General features: G+C 39.8%; 1 protein-coding gene across 1 annotated transcript in view; it reads right to left on the bottom strand.

Moving 5' to 3' along the window:
* Trio (trio Rho guanine nucleotide exchange factor) overlaps positions 1–25131 on the bottom strand; it is a 207447-nt gene that overhangs the window by 53942 nt on the left and 128374 nt on the right.

Here is a 25131-nt window from a genome sequence, read left to right as displayed (position 1 = left end):
TCATTGGCATAATAGTTCCTGATATTCAACACAAAGTGTTAGAACTGAAAGATCTAATCTAAACTGAAGGTTTACACTAGCAACTGTATTCTTCACAATGGACATTTATGCTTTCAGGTCTTTCTTGATGAAAAATGAAATCACTCAGGCTGCCTTATTAAAGAGGAAAATAACAATGTTTTGTGGGGCTATCCGTAGAGTGAAGCCAGGGACATGCAAAGACCTTCTGGTACCAAATGGTTTAAAAGAATATTGTGCAGTTAGTGGTTTAAACTATGTGATTGATTTATTTCAGGTGGTAATGGACTTCATTCATATATAAATTTATTATCATTCTTTATGAATTATGTAAGGACACACATAACCAAAACATGCTATGAGCCTTGAAAACTCATAAATGTTGTCACAGAGCCACATAACAATATACTCATTTTTATACAGCTTTAAGAAAGGAACAAAATGGCCCTGGAATGTTCTGCAACAAGCCTGCCAAGCTCTATCACTCTCCACGTTCTCCACGGGGCAGGGCAGGTTAGCTACAGTTTCAGAGTCTCTAGGGATGGAATATTAATTTAGAAAGAGTTACAGCTGTGTAGAATGAGGAACCAGATGATTATCCCAAACCACAAAGCAAATATCTAGGTACATTATATTTTAGAGTCCCTGGTTGTTTATTTCAAAAACCAAGAAACAAAAAAGCCCAAACCAATTGGGAATTCCTTTTACCATCAGATTTTAGTAATGATTTAAGAAAAGCAAAATGTTGCTCCAACTAAAGCATAATGAGCTCATGAAAAAAAACAGCATTAAAATGTCAATCACAGATTCCAAGAGGTAAAATGCCCAATATCACAATCTACTCCCAACACACAAAGTATTAAGGGCTGCAATTCTATAACTTTATCTAGTTTGATTTTAAGACATCATGCCCCCACCTCTACCCTCTGAGTTCTGAATGGCACTGGATTTTATTTTTTAAATCACCATTTTGTAGTTTCTTGAGGACTGCCCCCACTTTTACAGATTTCATATACTAAAACAACAACAAAAGCCAGAGGACAAAAAGAAGAGGGTTTGAACCCTGCTTCTGGAGTTTGTATCCCCCCTGGGGGCTGACAGCTCTATCTGCATACCATGCCCTGTCTCAGGAAGAGGCAGCTTTCTAAGAATCACCCACACCTCCCGTCAGTAAGCCATCCTGTGGAGAAGCTATCCATGCTCCCTGATATTACTCAAGCCCCTCCATAGCCAGGGAGAAGGGAAGGAGGGAGGGAGGCCTGGAGTTGTTCCAGGCAGAAACAAAGCAGACTTGGGAACAAAGCGGATGAAGAGAAGGCCTCAGCGAGAACCCCAATTAATGCTCAACCCTGTCCTTGGCTTTAATTAGTGCTCCATGTGATAAAGAGGCACTGCCAGGGACTGGGAGGCAAGCGAGCAGGAAGTAACAACAGCCTCTGCTTGGGGAAAGGGGTGGGAATGACTGGGGCGGGCACTGTACCCTGTCTTTCCTTTTAGTTGGAGAGAGACAAAGGGAAAAACATTCAATTTTTGCTTCATCATAATAAGCACAGCACATATCCTTCTTGTTATTAGAGTCTCTTATTCAACTTCACGTGCCTCTGGGCCCTTGGGCCACTTCTTACAATAATCCATTAGCTTTAAGACTTACAAGAGGAAAGGGAATTAGCCTCAGGGCTAATATACTTTATCTCAGAAGTTTTTCAATGGCTGTATCCTTAGACATAAGAATAACTAGTGTTTTTATGCTGATTGGTATGGGTCCGTTTTCCCTACAGTATAAACAATTAATTTCAAGAAGATGTAATGATTGAAACATTTTCCAACTGCCTGTCTAAAAAATTGGACAATGGATATAATTGAGATTAGTTCTTATTGTTAAATATTAAAAATATCAATAGAAGAAGGTATCATTTTACATAAAAAGATTTAGAAGAAAATGTGTTCAAACATTATCAGTGGTTGCCTATGGATGCTATTTTCCCTTCTGCTGCTCCACATCTGTGACTTTTCTAGTTGTTACACATAGCACATACAGTTTCAGAGAAATTAGATACCTTGAGCATGATATGCTTTGTTCATGTTTGTAATATTTTATGTGAGAACTGCAAAATGTTAACTGAAGCATCTGGGCTCTGGCTGCCAGGCCCCCACCACTATTCTTGCCAGACAGGAAGAGGAAATCAGGGCTGTCTCCCTGGATTGATTCCATGGCTCATTACTCCATACTCCCCACAGACTCGGCTGTGTTTATAGACTTGCTCACTCACCCCAGAGGCCAACTTTGAGCACCTGGAGGAAATTCTTCAAAATGAAAAGCCATAAATTTGTGTTTCCCCTGAAATACAGCTGAAGAGATATACTCAGAGAAAGTACATACCAAAGAGAGACTGTAGCTCAAGAGGAGGAAGTCTGCTCCTTGTCTAGAGAGAGGACAAAATTCCAGAACTAAGCAAGGTCATTTTGTTCAACAGCTCTCAACCTTGGAAACTTTGGGATTCTAGGAAACTTTGTGGGAAGCTTTCAGTTGATTTTTAGTATAGACTGAAGAAAGTTTTAGTATTGCAAATTTCTATATTCACTCTAAAATAAGATATAACACTAAATAAACTTTCTTAGCTTTTTGGCTAGCAACATATACACATTCAGTATGTAACTCTTTTCTATAAAAGTGAGTAAACAGATATATTTAAAAAATGCAGGGAGGGCAAATGAGGAAACTGCAGTTCTGAGTGACTAAAAAGGACTTATCCAAGGTCACATGGGAGGGGGTGAGTATTGACAAAAACACTGGTGTTCCAGTTTCCACAGTATATACTATTCCCACTATGTAATATTACACATCCTATCTTAAATAAAGGGTGGGGGGAGATTTGAGACAGAATATAGTTTGCATAGTAACTTGCCAGAAACAGTCTTCATAGCTGAAACAACGTAATACCATAAGAAGTTCTTCTATGGTTTTTGTTTGTTCACAAGAAAGTAAATATCCTATGCATAGGCATCATTAATTTGAACAAGGCAGTGCTATTAAGGTACCTGGATACCTTCACAGAACAGGTTCATATTATATGTTTCAGCAAAGAAATTTCATGATCTCATAATTACTCTATGTAATGTTGTGCTTAAATTTATAAAAACAGAAAATGCATTGGTGAGAATCTGTACTACCAAATCATATTACAAAAAAAAAAAAAAAAAAAAAAAAAGAACTTTAAGAGAATTCAAGAATTGTAAAGCATACAGTACACTAGTATGTGACCTGTTCACTGCTAGGGAGGGAGGGTCACTACATTAAGTATTTCTTTAGCTGCAGTCAGAGAACCTCTTCAGTACTGGAACAGAATCTACCTGACCTAGAAAAGGGTACAGTTATCTCAGAATGAGAACCAACTCAATTGTTCCATTATCTTATTATCTTATCATTCCCATGGCTCTCCCATGGGAAACCTCCTAAAAGAAAATTTACAGGTTTTCTTGACTTTACCTTCTCTTAGCTTCTTTTTGTAACAATTGCTTAAACTCTTCTGCCTTATGGCTGTGTTGTTATTGGCAATGGCAACATCAGCAAATAAAACAGGCTTCTGTGCAGTTTGCTCCAAGCAAAACTGGTTCACTTTTGGACAGGAGAATGTCTCATAGGAAGCAGAAAAAGGTCTTTCCCTGAATCTTCCAACAGCGAAGCCTGGAATCATTTGCAGGTGTAGGAAGCTTTGCAATCACTCTGTATGATTTGATGGGCATTACAAAATTACTCTGGGATTTATTTTTGGATACTTTCCAGAATCATTTTTCCTTTTCAAATCTGATGCATATATATCTGTCCATACCAATTTAATAGGTAGAATCAGAATGTATTAAAATATCACTCTGATAACAGTATTTGAAAATTGCCTTGGAATTACTATAGGGTTTGGAAAAGGATAGGCAGTCCCTTTCCTCAGGGTGGGGTATGGGGGCAAACTATAGTTTTGTTTTCTCTCATCTATCTTTTTACTATGAAGTGATATATTTTTTTTCCCTATAGGAAATTCCAAAGGTCATCTATTTCTTTTGAAACCTGTTAGCTTAAAAATTCTGTAGTGAGAACTTGGAGAATACCATATGGAGTTTCCTAATATCAGAATATAAATGTATCTAGGGAACCAAAAAACATAATAGCACAATTATCCTCCAGTATTTTAGAAAGCATATTTAATAATATCCCCCCATAGGACTTCTGAAGGAACTATAATACTGTTAGGATTCAAAATTCCCTCTATAGATAGCATGCCATATCTTAAGATCCACCACTTCTTCAATAAATTGCTCAACTTGCCAAAGTGGTCTAAACTTTGGGAATATTTATGATACCTCAAGGGGGAATGTGCTATTGTTATTTCCATTTTGCAAACAAATGTGATGAAGTTCATCAAGAGAAGGTAATTTAGAGGAGATCCAGAGCTCATCAGTGCCTGAGTCTTTCCATCAGACTTTTGACAAAACCGATTGTTCTTTTCACTGCATATTGGTTATAATTTTCAACTAAGGAAGCGTATTCATCATCTACTTTCATCTATCCATCACAGGAGTTCCTAGTGTCTCTGATGGACCTGCCCAGTTCATAGGCCTGCAGGTAGCAAGGTCACCGTCTCTCAGTATAGACCATTCTGGAACAATGTAATTAATTAACATAACTAGATAAAATACTACCATCAGTGACTTTTTAAAAATATCTTGATAGTTTTGTGAACAGAAAAACAAGAATATAATTGAAACTATATATTCATAGCAACAAATTCAATACCCACAGAGCCAATTCTTACCTCCTGAAGAGTCCACAACTTAAAAGATAATTTTGTTATTTTTCTCTGGCATTCCATGAAATCTCACATGGAGGTAAGCAGTGTCACTTCCCCTTCAGTTGCTGAACACACAATTTCTGTGACCCCTTCCACTCTGATGTGCTCCCTTCTCTGGTGGGTCTCCCCTCTGCCCTGAATAATCCCCTTTTTCTCTACTGTGGTCACAATGAGTTGGAGGAGCCCAGAAAGTCTCATCAGCTTCCCTTAGCTCTCTGTATCCTGCTGCCCGTTTCTAAAATGTACCTGTGAATAGCTGCTGGCATGAAAGTGAATGCAAATATTAAAAATGAACTAGGCCATGAGTGAAATTCTGGCAGAGACCATCTCTACTGATATGGACGTGATGGTCTGTGAGAAGCTTATTTTGTTCGTTACAAGGTCTGGGTAGAATTCAGAGGTCATTGATGGAAAGCTGGCTGTCTCCAGGCATTGTAGGGCAGAATTTTGTGGGGATCCACACTTAATTCTTCTTCCAGGTAGGTTCCTTTGTATTCTCCTGACTTTTCTTCAAAGTGAAGCTTATCTACTTCTCAAGTGACCTTTGGAGGAATCATGTATTCCTTTCCTTTCTTTAGTTGTGTAGACAAAGCCAAAAACTAGCATACATTCTCCCCTGAAATATAATGTGGTATTGTGAGAATTCCTCTCCCCTAACTTTTTATTATCTTATCATATGGCTGCAGTTCTTATGAGAAAGAACCACATAATCTAAATACCAACACCAGGACACTGCTGTTTTCGTATATAGTCTCAAACAACCCACATAAAATACAACCTGAAACAGAGATAAAACCAACTAAAGTCATACGAAGGCAATTTGTAGCACAGATTAGAGTGTTTACATGCAATTTACAAGAATAAAAGATAATCAAAAGTAGTGCCCAGATATTAAAAATGCCTTGCAAGGTCTAATGGCTGAGCAGCGCACTGTTCTCAGTTTCTAATCACATTTCTAGGGGCCCTCACGAGCCATCCCCATTCAGCCCCTTCACAAGGTAGTCAGCAGGAACATAATTCAGTGTCAGAGGATGAAACATTTCTGTTTCAAAGCACATGTCAATCACTTGAATGGCCACCTGAAAAGAAACAGGCAGAGAAATAAGAGCAGGTTGATAGCCAGAAAGCTTGTGTACCTAGGTCGAGGATCCAGTACTTGCAGGTGCCCGGTTGCCCGCCACTGCAGTAGGCTGAGCTGACAGGAGAAAGCGAGTCCAGCGTGTCCACTGGCTTAATTCCGTTTGGCATGGCGAATGAAGAATGGATTTGAGGCTAACAGTCCAGAACCCCGGCCCTACCTCTCTTTACACGGCAGCTGAGCAATTCACTCAGCAGCAAAATCAAAGAACAGTTCAACAGATAACTCAGACGCAGCTGGGGGAAACAACAGGGACAGACACACAGACAGGGACTGTGTAGCTCTGATGGTGCCAACCCACGGCCCAGATGGAGTGTGGCTCCTCTCTTCTAGCTCTGCTGGCTTCTGAGTGCTGCCTTGCAGTTGAATCTCCCACGTGGGATATCCAGCTGTAGTGAAGCACATTCTACCACACTGACTCTAATTGGAGCTCAAGGAAATTCTTGCAGTACCCTGGAAACCAGATGTCTCGCCTCTCCTGTGTGAGGCAGGGCTGCAATTTCCTTACTCCGTGAAATGCGAAGTGACAGATGCCCTCCCCATGCCTGGATTTCTGGACAGCCTCACTAACTTGGGCTTTGTGTACATCTGGAGGGAGGTCTTCTCTGAGACATACAACAAACAGTGCCTCCTGATGTGACTTGATAGAGAAAAGAAATGTAATGTGGTCTGAGAGCCAACTGGTTACATCACTGTGCTACAATGCCACTCCCTACATATTAAAAACATGTCTTCATTTCTTCTTCCAGGAAGCAGCCATAAGTGAAAATAAACATTCTTACATGAGATTTGCAGAGGCATTTTTAGTAAAGCATATCTTAAAAGCTCATTCCTGTCTTTCTTCAGCAACTGGATAGTTTCCTTAGCCTACACAAACTCTAAATCTCTGTTTTAAAGCTTCCATATGTTCTCCCTCTTGTTTCACACTGCATGATGGTTCTGAAGGAGAATATCCACTGTGAAGATTGGAGTGTGCCTCTTCTACTGCCATGGCACATGTCTGTGTCCTTCTGCTTCTCACAGATTCACACAGAAGTGTGTGCTCTCCAAACTAGACTGAGGGACCATATCTTGCTTTGGAGTCACCTGAAATATTCTCTACATTCACGTATGTTATGACATTGTGTTGTTTTAATGCTTTACTAAGAGGATTGTTGATGTTTTTACTTTCTCAGTAATCCCTACCTCCCTGCATTAATTTTCTTTTTGTAGGGGCTGGGGCTGTAGCTCACTGGCAGAGTACTTGCCTAGCATGTGTGAGGCACTGGGTTCGATCCTTCATAAACAAATGAAATAAAGGCATGCTGTCCATTTACAACAACAATTTTTTTTAATAGTTGTAGATAGACAGCATGTCTTTATTTGTTTAGTTTTTTTATGCAGTGCTAAGGATAGAACCCAGTGCCTCACACGTGCTAGGCTCTGCCACAAAGTAAATTTTTTAAATTCTAAAGGAAAAAATACTGCAAAAACAACATAGACCTCTAGTTTCTTTATGAGTTTAAGACAACTATAAAAAAATGACTTGATATGCCCACGGCACTCAAAGGAAATGGCTTCAGAAACTGTAATGCCTCTCTAACACAAAACACCACAAAATGGAATTTTGGTATTTACAGGCCCACATAGGCCTCATGTTCTTCTTAAAAGACCAAAAGCAAAGCACAAGGTTGCTTCCCTATAAAATGGCCTTATGAGAGATTCAGATGGGGCATTTAAACCAGGAACAACAAATCAAAAGGCAGAAATATGCACAGAGTGCTTTCTGTGTAGGAAAAGAAAACTTTATTACCAAATAGAGGACCTCCTCTTTTGTTGGCAAAAAAAGCACCAAAAATGACAACCCACAGAACATTAATTAATTGATATTCTAAAATTTTATTTACTACAACCTTTGTTAAATACTTTACATAGTCCCTTTCCAAAAATACTGACTGCAAGCAAGGGCAATTAATTAAAAAATAGAAAAAGAGCTGTCAGGGAAATGAATCGCCATATGTGTAATACAAGTTCACTATGAAAAGGGAAGAGACTTAGCTTAAAAATGAATATAGTAATTTTGGTTAAGATACGTGGGAAGTTTCCCCAGTGACTGTTCCCTCCAAACTGAAGCTCATATCTGTCAGAAAGATGCAGCACGGCAGAAGTAAGGGGCACGGAAGCAGGGAGCTTCTCTCACCCTGTCTTCCTTCTGTTAAAGGAAGCACGGGATTGCAGAATGTTGCCCATGTAACCGGCTGTTTATACAGAGAGTGAACATAAAATATAACATGGGGTGTAAATGATCCCACCTTGAAGGGTAGCCATCTAATCCACTGGATGGAGAAATGAGGGACCAGCAGAAACGTGAAGGTTGGCAAACAAGAGGGATGGGTAAGGAACTCAAGAAAAGGAGAGTCCAACCAACTGGCAAAAGCTACCCGGAAACAAGTCTTGGACACCCAGGCTTACACATTCAGATTCATGGTACGACCTGGAGCTGTTCTAAGCGTTTTCAGACATTCAGTACAGGACTGAGAAGTGAGTACCAGAAAAGCTATGTGGAGACTGTGGCTGTGGGGGTGGGAAGGGAAAAGGGAAGGGGTGAGAACAGAGGTGGGTGACTTCAGGTGACTGGGAGCAAGTTTCAGAAGTGACAACGTGAGATGATGAGAAAGGAAACTGGAAGCTCCTGAGAAGCTTGATCAAGGGTAGGAGGGTAAAGTATCTTGTTTTTCATTTTCCAGAGACACAGATTTATTTAGGAAAGCAAATATATATTTAAGGGAGAATGCAGGCCATCTCAAAAACGAGATGTCTTTGGGGTATAAAGTAAGGAGAATGTGGGCCATCTCCAGGGGGAGAGCTGATAGGAAAGCTTTGAGTCCAATTGCTTTCTATGCTTTTAATGAGTCTATCTGCAGCATGAGAGCACTATCAAGCCAGGAATGGGGGTCAGGAAATAATGGAACAGTCTGCATGTTAAATGACCAGGACCTAGAAAAGGAATAGAATGATACCAGTTTAGGAAGGATGAATTCTGCGAAGATAGATATAAAAACTGACTAATTGAGGTGGTTAATGATAAACATTTTAGGCACCTGACAGGAGATAGACAATGTAGAAATCAAAAAGTGAAGTTTGTGAAGAAAAACAAGAAATTGGTTTTTTTTGGAATTTTTGATACGTTCTGACATTTTAATTTGATGGCAGGGTGTATAATTAAAAATGTCACACACAAAAAATTAAGTGTTGTCTTCAGGAATCATGGCTATTTTTCATCTACCCCAAAATAAATAATTAAAATCAATCAGGAGTTGTAGGCTGATTTGTTTTTCCCCAAATTTGCATGCTAAAGTCCTAACCTATAGCACCTCAGAAAGTGACTGTATTTTTAGTCAGGGTCTTTAAAGAAGTAATTAAGTTAAAATTAAGTCATTAGGGTGAGTTCTAATCCTATATAACTGTGTCCTTATAGAAAGAGATCAGAACAGGAGAAGATAACCACATACAAAATCCAAGGAAAGGTCTTAAAAGAAACAAACCTTGTCCATACCTTGGTCTTGAACTTTCAGTCTCCAGAAAATAATTTTTCTGTGAGAAAATAAATTTCTATTGTTTGAATCAGCCAGTGTGTGGTACTGAGTTATGGCAGTCCTAGCTAACAGGAGAGGGGAGGTGTGTGCACATGAGCTTTTCAAAATGAAATATACAATATAAACAGGGACCCAGCCAAAAGCCATGATCACACTGAAGTGAGTGGGAAAGAAAAGAACTCCCCAAAGGGACTTGGAAAGGGGCATTCTGATTGTATACCATGTATCAAAGACAAAGGGATTGTAAATTTGTTTTTCATAAGAGTATGGTTAGCAATTTGGAAAGTAGTACAGTGAGAATAGGTGGAACTGAGTCTTCTAAAATGAAGTCAGAATTAGCCAAGAAAACATTCAAATAGGGAAGGAAAAGAACTTTTAGAAGAGAATTTTTGAACAAATAAATTCAAAATATTTTGAACATTTTGGACAATGAGATCAAGGTATTGTACTGCCAAAGAAAGGGGTTGCATGGGGAAAAGAGGGAGATTAGAATGAACCCTTTGTTGGGGGACTAGTGTTAGAGGTTTCAGTGTGGTGTGAAAACACACACACACACACACGAGGGAATGAGAGAGAAAGAGACAGGGAGGGAAAGTGGCAGACAGAGAGAATATCAATCTAGATGTTTGTACACTCAGGCTGCACACACACAAGTCTTCTGAGGGGGCCTAAAATCACAGCATCACCTAGCACTTGGCACATCCAGCATCCATCTTAGTTTCCAAATCCTTTCTACAGTAAAATGAATCATGAGGGCTTCTTGAAGAAATGGAAGATTCCAGAATTGTGGTAGTACAAGGACATGACAAGTCTGGTCTTGCAGTCCAGAAAGTAAGGCTATATTCATAAAATGATAGGAACATGTCAAAAGTTCACAGAAGGCGCTCCCAATGGCCAAAGCTGGAAATAATCTGGGGTAAGGGGAGATGGTGCTAGATTATCACCCACAGAAGAAAATAAATACCCATGATTCCAACTGATATAGATAGATAGATAGATAGATAGATAGGGTACAGGGACAGCTTTTCCTTATAGAAGAATTCTAACTGATGAATTTAGAAGAAATGAGGAAAACAGAAAGTACTATTAGGCCAACAGTACAGTAATAACTGATGTAGGCAAGAACTACTGATAGATGCCAAAATTAATGGGGAAAAGCAGGATGAGAAACAGAGTATGTAGTTTATAAAAAGTAATTCCTCACAAGTCATTTATTAATTACAAAGAGAAAAACAGTAACTTACAGTGTGGAAATACTGCAGTCATGACAACTGAGTGATGAAAGTCAGCACACCAATAGGGGTCATACCAGGACCCTTCTGTGCCCTTGACTAGATGCACCAAAAAGGCACAGTTGCATCAATGGTGTCCTTGCCAAAGATGCAGGTAATAAACTTAATTATGAAAAAATATCAGATAAGTTCACATTGGGGTCATCCTATAACATGAAGGATGAGATGGCTTGAAAGAATCAAGATTATGAAAGATAAAAAAGACCAAGAAAGGCAAAAGACTAAGGAACTACAACAGGCTGGAGAAAATGAAATCTTATGTGGATCCTGGACTGCAAACTAAGCTAGGAAGAGGACATGAGGCAAAGCTGTGGTAAGCATGGGGCTTAGCTAGCAATAACATGTTGCAGTTTGTGCCCTATTTTGATCATCTTGCCAGGGTCACGTGAAATGCTACTACTGAAGAAGTGAGGGACAGAGTGTATAGGAGTTCTCTACTATTTCCACAACTTTTCTATAAGTCCAAAATTATTTCAAAATAATAAGTTGTTAAAAAACAATGTTATTTAAATGCAAATTGCGGGCTGGGGATGTGGCTCAAGCGGTAGCGCGCTCGCCTGGCATGCGTGCAGCCCAGGTTCGATCCTCAGCACCACATTCAAACAAAGATGTTGTGTCTGCCAAAAACTAAAAAATAAATATTGAAAAATTCTCTCTCTCTCTTAAAAAAAAATAAATGCAAATTGCTCAAGAAATTGAGTTTTTAAAAAACCGAAACAGTAGGTAAAGTCAGAAAAGGTTTTATAGAAGTAGAAACTTTTTAGTCAAATTAAGGATCCATGAATAAAGGGATTTATAACTCATTGAAAAAAATAGGCTGAAGGAACACACTATATTTATTTTTCTACACATTCATGAGGTGAAAGTGGGGGGTAAAATTACAATAGCCAATCTCATTCTCATGAACATAAAGGTATTTTCATTTAGATTGGTCAAAAAGAAGTTCTTATGGTCATGGTTAAAGTTAATACCAAGAAGAAAAAATCACTTTTCATAAAACCCTTTTTGTGATAAGTGTTCCTCAAATCCTTAAAAAAGTTAGGACTTCAATACCCAAGTATCTATAATTAATATGCCTGAAAATATAACATCATTCATTGCTGTTGAAAAAGGTCTTAAAAGAAAAGTAGGAAATAGATCAATTTAGAAATAGTGTTTTTGTGAGGAAGACTAGAAATATACTTAAAGAAAACTACAATTAAGATCAGCCAATGGATCTGAAGCCTTTCTATTAATATAAAACACATTCTTAATTAGAAGTTAATGTAGGATAAAATGATTTCCAAAATCAAAAATTAAAGATAAGACACATATACCAACTAAATTCTGAGATTAGAACATAAGTGGCATAAATATTAGGCATTTTATTTACAATTCCTCTAAAAAGTTCATAGTACTTTCTTGAGAGTTGAAGACCTTATTAATAGCATTGCTTTATTTTCAAGTCAGTCCTCAAGCCCCACTTATGAAAAGGAGCAACACAGTCCTACAACTGAGGGGGCTGAGGTTTTGAAATGCCACACCACTTTATTCAAGTAGCAATTTTGGACTGTTCTCCTTGCACCACCTCCGTGGCCCTCATTTTCTCCCCTGTACATTTCCGCTCTGCACAATATGCCTACAGTGCTGGCCTTAAGCACAGCTGTGGCCTATGATGGAGTCTCTCAGGTTCCACATACAAAGATACTCCTGTCCCAAGGAAGTTTTCTCTGGTTTCTTTACCCCACAGATAATATGTCCTGCTCTGGAGGGACCCAGATGATGAACCCCTGCTTCTTAGGGCTCCATTCAGCACACGAGTTCCTGCTGCTTTCGTACAGTTATCAGTCCACAAAAGCACCTTTATCGAGGCATTCAAATGCTCCATTTGGGTGCCAAAAATCTGATAGGCTCCTTTTCATGGCTTTATTTACTATCTTTTCACAAACTCCGAGTTTTTCTTTCTTCAACAAAACAAACATTCAAATACTCTTTTTCCATTTTACTTTAACTCACTTTGACATTCTCTGTTTGCATCTGCATTGTGCAATATTTGCAGAATTGTAATATGAGAGGGTAATCTCACAGATTTTGTTGTCTAAAAAAGTAAAAAAAAAAACTAGGTTCAAAAAATTAGAGCAATGTAGTCAACCCTTGACAGTCAATCTGTGCATCTGAAGTCTCAATTCTATTAAAACTTCAGAGTGAGCAATGCAATCACATATTCATGGGGGATGGGACAGGGATTAACAGGATGTTTAATTCTCCAGCTCTTTCAAGAAAGAGCTAGGGAGATCAAGCAGCTGGTTTTGATTTCAGCAAAAAGGGCAGATAAGGGCTCTGAAGCAAAACCCTTTTATTCTTGCAAAAAAGTTACAAACTGAGAAATAAAAAATGGTTTTTACTTGTGATGGGTTCTTGCACTCACGTACTCAAAACAAGCCCATAGACAGTAAACTTCTGTGACTAATTGGAGGAAAGAAGCGGCCCAAAGAGAAGAAAAAGACAGATTTCCATAAGAAAACATCTCTGGGCAATAGAAGGCATTTGGAATTATCCTATCATAATTCGAATCAGAAAGCTAAAAACGGATCCTTTTCATGGAGATGGATAGCTGAGGGACTGTGGCTCTCAGGGATGTATAAAGCTATAGGGAGGCCAACAATCTTGGAGCAGAGGGCCTCAGATACCAGCTTCTGCAATCAGCTCTTCCACAAATGACATCTGGCCTCAGGCAACTAGGTTTGTTGCCTGAGGAAAGAGGTTTTAGCTGCCTTTTTAGACCAAAGGTTCTTTCCTACTGGTTCAGAGCAAGATGCACAAGGGTAGTACCTGCTCTTTGTAAAGTTTCATTTCATATCACTTAATAAGCTTGGCTAAGTTACTAAATTTCTCTGCGCTTCCATCTTCTTATAAAGACTGAGGCATACACACTTCCACAGGGGTGAGCCTGAAGATGAAATGTAGAGAAAGCAGCACAGTGCTTGGCACAGTAAGACAGATCTCAGCACATTCTACCTGTTATTACTATTCCTTTTCTAAGGCTCAAACAATCCCTTGTATGGGCTTAAAAGGTCTTTTCAAATTCTATACTAAAGTTGTGACCTTAGGACCTCAAAAAGTTACTATATTTGGAGATAAAGTCTTCAAGAAGTGATTTAAAACAAGACTCTTAGGACGCATCCAATATGACAGGTGTCCCCACAAGAAGAGAAATTTGGACACATAGACACCAGGAATGATTACATGAGGGGACAGGAAGAGGGTGATTATTTGCAATCCAAGGCCTGGGGTCTCATAAGTAATTGACCTTTCTGACCCCTTGATCTTACACTTCTGGAATCCAGAATTATGGGAGAATAAAATTCTGTGGTTTGAGCCATCCTGCTTGTGGCAAACTTATATACCCTCCTCCTATCCATCTGATACCAATTTGCTCCATAATCCAGGACTGAAATGGTCTAATTATTTTTAAGCCATCTAAGAAAATAGCTTTTTATATTTTTTCTTTCCAGTATAAAGTTCTACAAGCTCATTAAATAAAAAATAAAAAAAAAAAGAGTGGGGGAAAGGATGAAGGCAAATACAGAAGTCTACATTTCTTGACAACTTAAAGTAATAAAGTATTCCAGAACTATCTTGCAATGCAGGCAAGAAATGAACCTGTTTACTGTCCTTTTAAATGTTTTGAAGGGCCCTTCAAATAATAAAACACACTCCATCCCCTGTCCTATGCTCGTCTAGAAAAGTTTTGGAAAATGATGGCCACTTGAATAGTCAGCAATGTTGAAGGACCAAGCTGCTCATAGTTTTCTAGGCACTATTGGTCAGGTCACAGTTCAGACCCTGAAGGACCTCTGAAGACTCCAAGGCAGTTCTGCCTGAATCTGAACAAACAGCAGAAGTGGAGCAAGAGAACTCAGGGGTCAGCCTTCTTGCCACTTGTACTCACTGCCAGCCCATCCTCCACATCCGTTTTGGAGCCCACTTAAATCCTTCAATAGTGTCGGTACAGAAGGAATGAAAGAGCCACAGATGGCACTGTCTTATGAATGTATTTCCTGCAGGCAATGATGTAGCTGGATGTACAAGCAACTTTGTATGGATGGAAGGCCAAACAATGGTACCACAAAAGCTGCATGCATGTATCTACGTATGTATGTATTTGTGGTGCTAAGGACTGAAACCAGGGCCAGGTGTTGGCTAGACAAATGCCCTCCCAGTTGGCCAGATCCCCAGTCTCACAAGCTATTTTTACATACATGTGGAAGAAGAGGAGGATACTTCTCACCAGTTACTTTTTGTGGAGAGTTTCCATTTTGCACCTCCTTAGACTAAATCTACAATGAAAATACAAAAATTTTTGAGAAATATTATTAAAATAAATATTTTACTACATGCTCCTGTTCTGTAGGAAAATGTTCATCAAAAGCTTGCCTCACAGGAGTCACACTCATGATTTTATACATACATAATGAATGATTTTAAATAGTGATCCATTCACAGGGGATAATATATTTTTTCTATGTGGGGAAAATAAAGTTAGAGAACACAGGGATTCAGTACAACTCAAATGCCATGGCTCTTTTTGAATTAAAAATATATATTAAAGTAAATGTTATGTTTTGTTGTGATTTTTACTGGTCCAATTAATTTATGATTCAGATGACTTTTTATCCCAAGAGTTTTTTTTTTTCCTTTTAATCCATCAATTCTTCTTCTATAATTCCATCTCATAGCTATATCTGCACCTTAACCAAATGATACAAATACAAAGTAGCACTGTTTTTAACAGTTAACAGACTGGAAACAGTAAGTGTCCCTGTGCAGAGCAGTACTTAATGAACTACGATCTGTGCACACAAGGAGTTTGGTATATCCATAAAGAAGAATGAGGCAAGTCCCTGTACGAATGAGTCAAATGATAAAAGTCAGGGGCAAAGAAGGGGGAGAAATGAATACATATTCACTTGTTAGTATTTGCTTAATAAAAGACTGGAAAGATAAGTTAGAAATAAAAAGGCTTATCTACACATAGCAAATGGGACTGTGGAAAGTGAACTTCTCAGATTATACCTCTTCATGTTTTCTTTTGAACCATGTGAAATACCTCAAAATAAGTTATAAGACTTAAAATTTGGTTTTTCTCCTCTTTAAGAGAAAAAATTCTGAATGTGAGTGGGGTCTCTGAAACTAAACATAAAAATTTTGTATCTATGTACAATGCTGTGGTAATAGATCCCAGAGCTCACCTCAGATTTGTTCAAGGACACGTGACTCAAGCCTTGCAGATCCCACTGCTTCAGAATTAGCCAGAATCTCTAAGGTCCTGTTATGGTTTAGCTATGAAGTCTCCCCTAAAAGCTCACATGTTTAGAGATGAAACGATTGGGTTATAAGAGATTCAACCAAATTAGTGCATGAATCCTCTGATACGGATTAACTTGGTGGTAAATGTAAGCAGGTGGGGTGTGAACTGGAGGAGTGGGTCCCTGGGGGTGTGCCTTTGGGGTTAACATTTTGTCTTGGTAAGGGGTACTCTCTCTGTTTCTTGATCAGGCTCTTCTGCCATGATGTCTTGTTGCACCTGGACCCCAGAGGAAAGAAGCCAGCTGTCTTTGGACTAAGACCTCTCAAACTGTGAGCCTTCAAGTAACTTTTCCTCCTCTATAAATAGTGTTCTTGTCAGGTCTTCTAGTCACAGTAGCAAAAAGCTGACTAAACAGTCCTTTCCCTACTTTGGCCATTTAAGTTCAACTATCTGGACCCACAGCCAAATCTATCAAAATTCTGATTATTGGAAAGAGTAAGCTCTAGGAACACAAAATCTAGAGGAACACAGAAGCCAAGCCAAGCTGGCGCATACTTCTCAATGGGTATGTGTGGCTGCTGTTTTATCAAAAGCCCTCAGAGCCATGTCTATTAAACTCCATCAAGAACCAAGTACAAACCTTCTTGGATAGAAAGTACAATTGTTTCTCTCCATAAATTTACATCAAATTCTTTATTTCTTTTTGCAGTACTGGGGATTGAGCCTAGGGCCCTGTGCATTCTAGACAAGTTCTCTATCACTGAGCCACATCCCCAACCCTCACTTCAAATTCTTAATGAAAAACAGCACAATGAACTTGTGAACCAAGTACATCATCTCTCTATAACTTTTTCACAGCTCTGTAAATGCTAATTAGAGAGAATAAATGTAAAGGGGATTCTTTAGTTTTGTCTAACACATAGCACAGTCTGATATCTACCAATGTCAGCAATGAGCTGTTTACAGAGTTCAGCTTCCAGAGAGAGAGAACAGGCCCCTGGTCCTGCACCTGCACTGGCAGGCTCCATGGTCCCCATCCAGCTCCTCTGCCAATCCCACTGCTTTCCCTAAGTCACTCCAAGCCATTTGAAGCAAGTGTGTGAAGACACTTTCTCATTGTTTATGACTTTGTCGTATATATAATTTTGTGATGATCTAATATGGATAGTCAATACCTGTTCATGTTTTTTTCCTGTTTTAATAAATAGTTTAAAGTAAGTTGGAATGTGAAAATACCTCAAACATGAAGTATTCAACAGAATAATGGAGCCACTTGTGTGGCTCCATAATTACATGCTCCACAGAAAACGCTCCTTAATCACAGGTGTGGGGCTGATTGCTGAGTCTTGGATACACAGTGCTCAGGAGAGGGACAATGCTTTTGTTTTTAATTCCTAGTGAGATTCCATGTTTCTCAGATTTTCTTCCCACAGGGATTTACATTAGCAGCTGTTCAAACAGAATAAAATTGCTCTTCTCCAAGCTAATTTAAAAAACTGTATGTGGACCTTCCATTTTATATATATATTTTAAGAATACGTGGGCAGATATGTTTGAAATGACTGTGCTTTATTGTGCCTGGGGTGTGTGGCAGTTTGGCTTGAAGCAAATGTCTAAATACAACTGAATCACAATATATTCAACTAAACTTTTAAATGTCATTATAGCCCTTTTAATACCCTACATTTTCTGAAGAATTATTAGGTCAATTAAAAGCCATAAGCAGTTTCACATCTCATTTGAAATCAGAAACTTAAGATTCACTTTTTGGGCTGACCATTTCATGATCTAGGAAAGACCACATTTGAAGTGAACAAATAAAAAGCCACGTCATCTGAAATGTGCAATATGTTTGGTGATATGCTGGAGGCCTTGGGTTGGGGAACTCCAGGTTTGGCCAGACTTTTAAAGAGGTAGAGAAACACCGTGGTCTCTGCAAAGCTGGTGCTTTTTTTGGGTGGTAGGGGAATGAGTGCTGGTGGCCCATGTGCTATCCTTGTTTAAACGGTTTTCCCAGGATATGGAAGCCTGGGAATCTGGGTGTGTGGCATGGATCTGCCTCACGTAAAAAAAAGCTCCAAAAGGGGACATGAGCCTATTGTCCATGGCTCAGTCTGGATCTACTGTGTGTCACTTCAGACTCAATAAACCTAACTCTGAGAAGTCACTGATGCTGGACATCTCTATCCTGACGTCTGACTAGGGAAGAGCAGAGGATGAGGCCACAGGCCTGCAAGAAGGGGCGAGGCTTCTACTCCAAGGATAGGTGCTTTGCTGTCAACTGCACTGTGCTGATGAAGGGCTGATGCTGTCTGGAGAACTGATAAAGGGGTGTGGATGAGAGCAGGGCAGTCTTTGGTAACTACTTGTATTCTGAGGGGAAAACAGCCTTTTGTGCATCTTCCATGCTGGGATGTAGCTGTGAGTGCAGGAGGTAAGGCCTGGGTGCAGCCTCTTGAGGTGGGACTTATCTGGTGACCTTCTAAGTTCTGTCTATCATCTGCAAACCAAAAGTCCTATCACCTGCTCTCAACTGTACAACATGGGGATGAAGGAGTATAGGAGCTAAGGGATGATCTGACATCATCCTACATCAGGGAGGGGTGGAGGGGGGTACACAAGCAAGCAGGCAGAGCTCTTACAGGACCAGACTTTAGTCAGGGAGTTATGGGGAGCGGTCAGATGAGGAAAATGTCCCTGGAGTGGGACAACGGGGCTCAGATTTGGGCCTTAATAGCACATACCCTTAGTTTATATTCACACAGTGGTCACACTAAGTAGTTTGCCTATTAGAATGAGATGCAGGTCTGATAGCCTCCAGGAATAGGGCCTGAGGTCATTCATTCCTTTAAGAAATTATGAGTGAGTCTAAGGAGTAGTCCCTGGCATAAATAGTGTTGCTATTTCTTAACTTTATAAGTAATGGCCACAGTAAATACATCAACAAAGAGTATAAAAGTTTAAAGTAAAAGCAAAAAGAACAAACACACAGAGAACTTGATAGAGTACAGACTGCTCTGCTTTGCGCCATCAATACCTCTGCTGAGACAGTGCTCCCTCCAATGACAGGGGCCTCCAATGACTCACTAGGCCTAGGTCCATTTCTTCAGTGTACTGAGGTTTCAGTGCTGTATTTAATGGGTTCTATAATCTTAGTGCTTCTCTGTAGTTCCTCCATCATATTATAAGTTTAGCACTACATATATATCTGCAGCCACCATACCTGTTAAAATCTATTCAAGTACTTTCAATGAGTTTTCCTTGTAGGTCCTCAATCGTCACTGGAGCTCCCACTTAACCAAGACTGTCCTTTTTAGGTTACCCTGATGCTAGTGTTTATGTTGAGATACTTGTTAACTAGGCAAAAATTTATTCTGTTCTCTCCTCACCTCAACAGACTCACTGGATAAATTACTTTTTCTCCTTCATATTTTGTTTTTTGGTGAGATGGCATAAGGACACTAAGGAGGGGGCAGTGAGTGGAAAACAACCCTCTTCAGCTACCTGCTGCACAGGACAAGGGGAGAGACTGTGTGCATATGGGTCATGCATGTACATGAGTGTGTGCACACACATGTGAGATACAAGGCCTGGTAAGACATGCTAGGAAACTGGAAAGTTATTGAAGAAATCTCAGTAAGAGTCCTATGATGGGGTTTAATGTTTTAGGTGTGCTGAGAGAGGGCAAGTGAGTGCGGGAGGTCAGGCGAACAGGATGGGCAAGAAATTCCTGGGAGAGCGCTTGTGGAGAGTCAAGAAGGCGGCCCAGAGCACAGAGAACAATGCACATTTCAGATAGTTTCAAATGAAAATCTCTTTTTTTTAAAAAACGTGGATTAAAGAACATGCCTCATTTAATTGAAAAAAAAATCATGTATCACTGCATTTACAAGTGTAATCTCTGTGTCTGCTCTCCAGTGACTGAAGCCAACATGGGCATGCCTGAGACCTGATTTAGATGTGTAGGAGTTACATACAGCAAGGCAAAAACCCTGAAACTGTTTTGGGGATACATTTTACCACAGTAAAATATAGGGTGCTGAGTTATAGTTCCTGGATTTCAAGGTTCAAGTCACCAGAAGGCGAGGCTTTATTTCTCATGCTTGTATTCCTTGTTTTTCCTGTTTGCTGTAAATAAATCATTCTTTTACCTCCTTCAAAATGATATGCAGGTACTGAAGCTCATACTATCCAAAGGGGAAAAAAACTTTATGATTATAAATAGCTTTTAGAGAGGTGAAGGCTGATTTTTGTAAGTAGGCATCTCCTTCCAGATATATCAAAGCACTGGCTAAAACAGCATCTGCTACCTCGTTGTGGGTTGGCAATAGGTAAAAGTGGAAGTTTTGAATGTGAATTTTTATTCAAAAAAAACTTTCTAAGAAATGTAAATGTAGAATGTCAGAGTTGGCAAGGGCCTTAACTCTATCCCAGCCCAGGGATGTCACCAAAGTCAGAGAGGTAGGATCAAAACTCAGGCCAAGAGCAAGGTGACAAGCTCAGAAAGATCCTTCGAAAGGCTTCAATCATAAATGCCATCCTTACCATAGAAAGGTCTTTTCTTAAAGCTGCATTTTCGCAAAGTGTCGGGGCTGGAGAGTGACCCAACATACCACACCGTGAAGCAGGCAAGACATAAGCAGGCAGTGTATGTACACAGGCATCCAGCAGTTTTTCAGATGCAAAAAGCCAGTGAGTACAGCATATGGACCTCCTAGGACTGATGCACATTTCATTAAAAAAACTGCAACAGGGAAAAAAAGATTCATGCTCTGCTTTACCACTCACCCTGCAAAATGTTGCTGTCACTACTTGGCCAGGTCAATGATAGCAACAATTCTATATTGCTTTCAGTTCTGACCCACCACCTCTAGGAGTGCCTCTGCCCTGCTCCTGCAATGTTTCCCTAGAGCTGGACACTCAGGGACTATTGTGCATGACAATTCTTGGCTGTGAAGCCAAAGAATCAACAACTCAGACTTGGGTGGTATAAAGCAAAGGGGTGCTCTGAATTGGCCTCATCAGAAATAGAAACATTTCTGATATTCCTGTTTACTTTTTGTGACCAAGAATAGAAAATGGATAAAAATTCCACAAGTTGAGACAATGGAAGGGAAAAATCAGTAGGAATAACTGAGATTAGATGTTGAGAGCCACAGCTGAAGGGGCCCCAGCAAACTTCCAGCTGCCAGCAAACTTCCAGCTGCCAGCTGATGATTGGCTCACAGCAGCCCCAGCAACTTCTAGCTGCCAACTGATTGGCTCCTCTGCGGTGATGCTCATTGGGCTGTTTCCCTGCCCTTTCAGACCACGGAGCTGCTCACTGGGGGACTTTTTTTGGCTCTGCCCACGTGACCCAGCCAATAGGCCTCAAGAGCAGGAGGAGTGGGGGAGGTGGGGAGGCTTGTGGGAAGCCGGTGGTGGCAGTTGGGCTCTGAAGGTTTTCCTGAGGAGCTTTTTTGTTTGGCGTGTGTGGTTCTAAAAATAAAGTTCGTTTCTTTTGACAAGTGGCAATGCCATTAATAAAACAACTGGCTTATGACCAAGCGAATCGTTGGTGCAGAGATATCATTAGACCATGGAAACATGAAGATTTAAACACATATATTAAATTATGTAGAGACATTAATGAACAAGAGCAAGTAGTGGCAGCTGCAGTAAAACAGGCTTTAGATGCCAGAGACATTAATGAACAAGGGCAAATTGTGGCAGCTGCAGTAAAACAGGCTTTAGATGCCAGGCCAAGAANGGAGTTCTATTATCCTCAACCATGGTCCGTCCACCAAAAATTCAAATACGAGTAGATCAACTCAAATCACTTAATGACTTTCAAAAGTTATTAGGAGACATAAATTGGATAAGGCCTTATCTAGGAGACATAAATTGGATAAGGCCTTATCTCCTTAACAGGAGAGTTGGGACCTTTATTTGATATCCTAAAAGGTCCATCAGATCCAAATTCACCTGCTGAACTTGAGACTAAGATACTGTGAGAAAGAAGGGCAGTCAGAGCGAGGCCAGAGGGACTATCAAACGCCATTGACTGTTTACACAGAATGCTTGAAGAGCAACCTGCCAAAATAATCTTTCCATTTCCACCAAATGGAAAGGCTTTCTTAATGGAATAATATTCAGGATGGAGTCTACTTTCAGACACAAATACATTTTCCTAAAAAACAAACTGTGTAATTAAATTTTTTAATTTTAAGTAACCTGTGTTTTTATTCTCCACCCAAATCACCTTAAGGGATCTAGGTATGACAAAATAAAAAACACCCGGTCATCATGAATCCTGAACATTCTCACTGCCTAACAGACTTCCAGGTCTAGCCAGGCTTCAGAATCACCAGGGGAACCTGGGTACCACTCACTGTGTCTACTGGGCCTTTCTTGGGTGATATGAAAATTTATAATTATTGTAATTCTTTAAATAGCTTATTATTCACAAGCAAAGAGATATTTGACCTTAACAGGTATGGTTTTTGCAATTAAAATTTATGGAACTAAGTTGTTTGACAAGAAAGTTATGAAAAACTGACTAAGGCATGAAAGCTGAGAAAATTTTGGAACTAGAGATTGGGAATGTGTTCCTTCTTCCTTATCACAAAGTCAGAGCAGTAAGAATTAGAGACATTAATGAAACTATTTTTAGAGATTAAGAGTGATGATAAACAGATATGTAATGACCATATCTTCATGTCAGAAATATTAAGGTATACGAAATGCAAGACCATTTGCTGATCTAACACTGCCAAGGGTCTGACTCAGTCCCAAGAATAATGCAGACTGAGTTTTATGAAAGAAGGGGAAGTATTTTCCTTGCTCACTGTCATATCCTGCAAGCCCATAACAGTTCTTTCAATGAAAGGGGAATCCAAATGAGGTATCAGGTGAGCAGATGCATAAGGGCAGCAGGTGTCAACAGCTCAGCACACACCAATACACTGCCAATCACAGTGGCAGGTACAGAACAGGAAGAAGCAGAGGGGATGGGCTATGGTGGAGTGGAAACAAATCAAGGCCTCCTGCTTCCCAAGGTGGCAGAGGCCTCAGGTGAATCTCTTTGTCCTTTTTGATTTCATTCCTATATCTTTATTCCTTGTTGCCCTGACTCTTTGATGAAGGACTCTAGAATCCTAGACAGCGACACTGGCCAAGGATGTCTGATTCCTGGGCTTGAAACTGGAGAGGATTCTCTGCCACAGTGTTCGTCAAAAAGGCTGAAGGTTGATTTTCCCTCTCTTGACTTACTGTCTTGTCACTGCCCAAGTCCTAACACTGAAGAGAATAGATTATTCCATGTTTCCTTACATTATAGGGGGAAAATAAAGAAGCAAAAGGAAATGAATACCTGAGCCCTTAAATGCAGACTGTTGTTCATAACAGTCTTAAGTCCTGAAGAAACCCCTTCTTGGTAAGGATCAGGTTTGTGAGGGAAAGAAGTAATTTTTTAGGTGTTTGTTAGAACATCACAGAATGTCAGAGAAAAAAGCGACATGGCACTGCAACTTAAGAACAAGCAATAACCAACCTCCATCAGTTTTCAGGACAAAGTCAAGTATGGTAAACACTTAGTTCCTTCTCCTCAGCTAGCTTGCAATTGAGAACACCAGGAAGCAAGGAACACGCTACGGGAAAGGCACATATAAAAAGGAATCTTCAGAACAAGTCTATTTGTAGCATGCTCAAGTTCACCAGGCTCCTCGGGGAGATAGATTAATTTAAGGAAAAAAGCTGTGCTTTTTTTTCCAACTCAAACTCATGGACTTAATATGTTATGCAAGTTTAGACACCCTGGCAGTGGGCTGAGAGACACAGTGTAGCACAGACCTCCATCTGAACTCAAGCGCCCTGTTGTGAAGCCCAACATGCACTACACATAGCAATTTTGCCAGAAAGGAAATCGGAACCACGACTTTTAGCCAAAATCTGAAAATTCTCTGCCTTTTTCTCCACATCCCAGGAGAAATAATAGGCTTATTGTTGTATTTTACTAAGGTGACAATAAGTTCATATTCGGCTGTAGGGAGTCCAGATCACAGCTGGCCTATCATTCATGAGGTGAGTTAGTGGGTAGTGGCATCTTATGCAGCTTCATTTAGCTCAAGGGAATGAGATTACACTCGTGGCGGCTGGAGAGTAGCCCAGACCTTGTCCTGATGGATGTGAGAAGGGCACAGAGGAAGTGAAGGGAGCCACTGGAATGTCCTAAAATTAACAGAAAACAAATATGCAAGAGTATAGTGATGCTCTCTCAGGAAGGGAAAACAAACCACAGATACCCTGAATCTGGGAGAAACGTCCATTCACCAGTACTGCAGAAAAATGACGAGGACATAGTGTGGTTCAAGTGTATGACATTATCTACTCTGTACTTTTGTAGATGTTACAGTTTCTTCAAAGGGCTGAAGTACTGGTTGCTTTCACTATAATAAAAACAGTCAATGAGCACCATCCAACAGAAATATACTACAACCTGAATATGTGAACCAAAATGTTCTAGTAGCCATGCTTTAAAAAGTAGAAGTAGTAGATAATTTTACTAATAAATCTTATTTAACCCACTCTGAAATACATTATTTTCATGTGTAATGACTGTAAAATGATATTTTTTTTGCACAAAAATCCAGCATACTTTATACCTGCAGTGTACTTTATAGCTCAATCCAGCCACATTTCAAGGGCTTAGCAACCATATCTGTCTCGCACCTGCCACAGTGGGCATTTGGAATAAAAATTCTTATACTATCAATCAGAACCTGTCATAGATCCATATAGATACACACAGAGGAGCAGTCCTGTTCCAATTATAGTACTCTAAGGGAATACTATAACATGCCAAATGCTGCTTTTGTTCATATGCCCTCGTACTCCAGATTAAAAGCATGTCCTCCAAAAGTTGCCTCTCCTGTCAGTAGTAAAGCTCTGCATGAGAGATATCTAGTGAGGTCTTGCCTCACAGGACCCAGCTCCATTC

This window comes from Marmota marmota, unplaced genomic scaffold (genome assembly GCF_001458135.2).
Source record: "Marmota marmota marmota unplaced genomic scaffold, marMar, whole genome shotgun sequence".
Lineage (NCBI taxonomy): Eukaryota > Metazoa > Chordata > Mammalia > Rodentia > Sciuridae > Marmota > Marmota marmota.
Note: the sequence above shows the minus strand (reverse complement) of the source record. Positions and strands in the feature narration are given on the sequence as shown.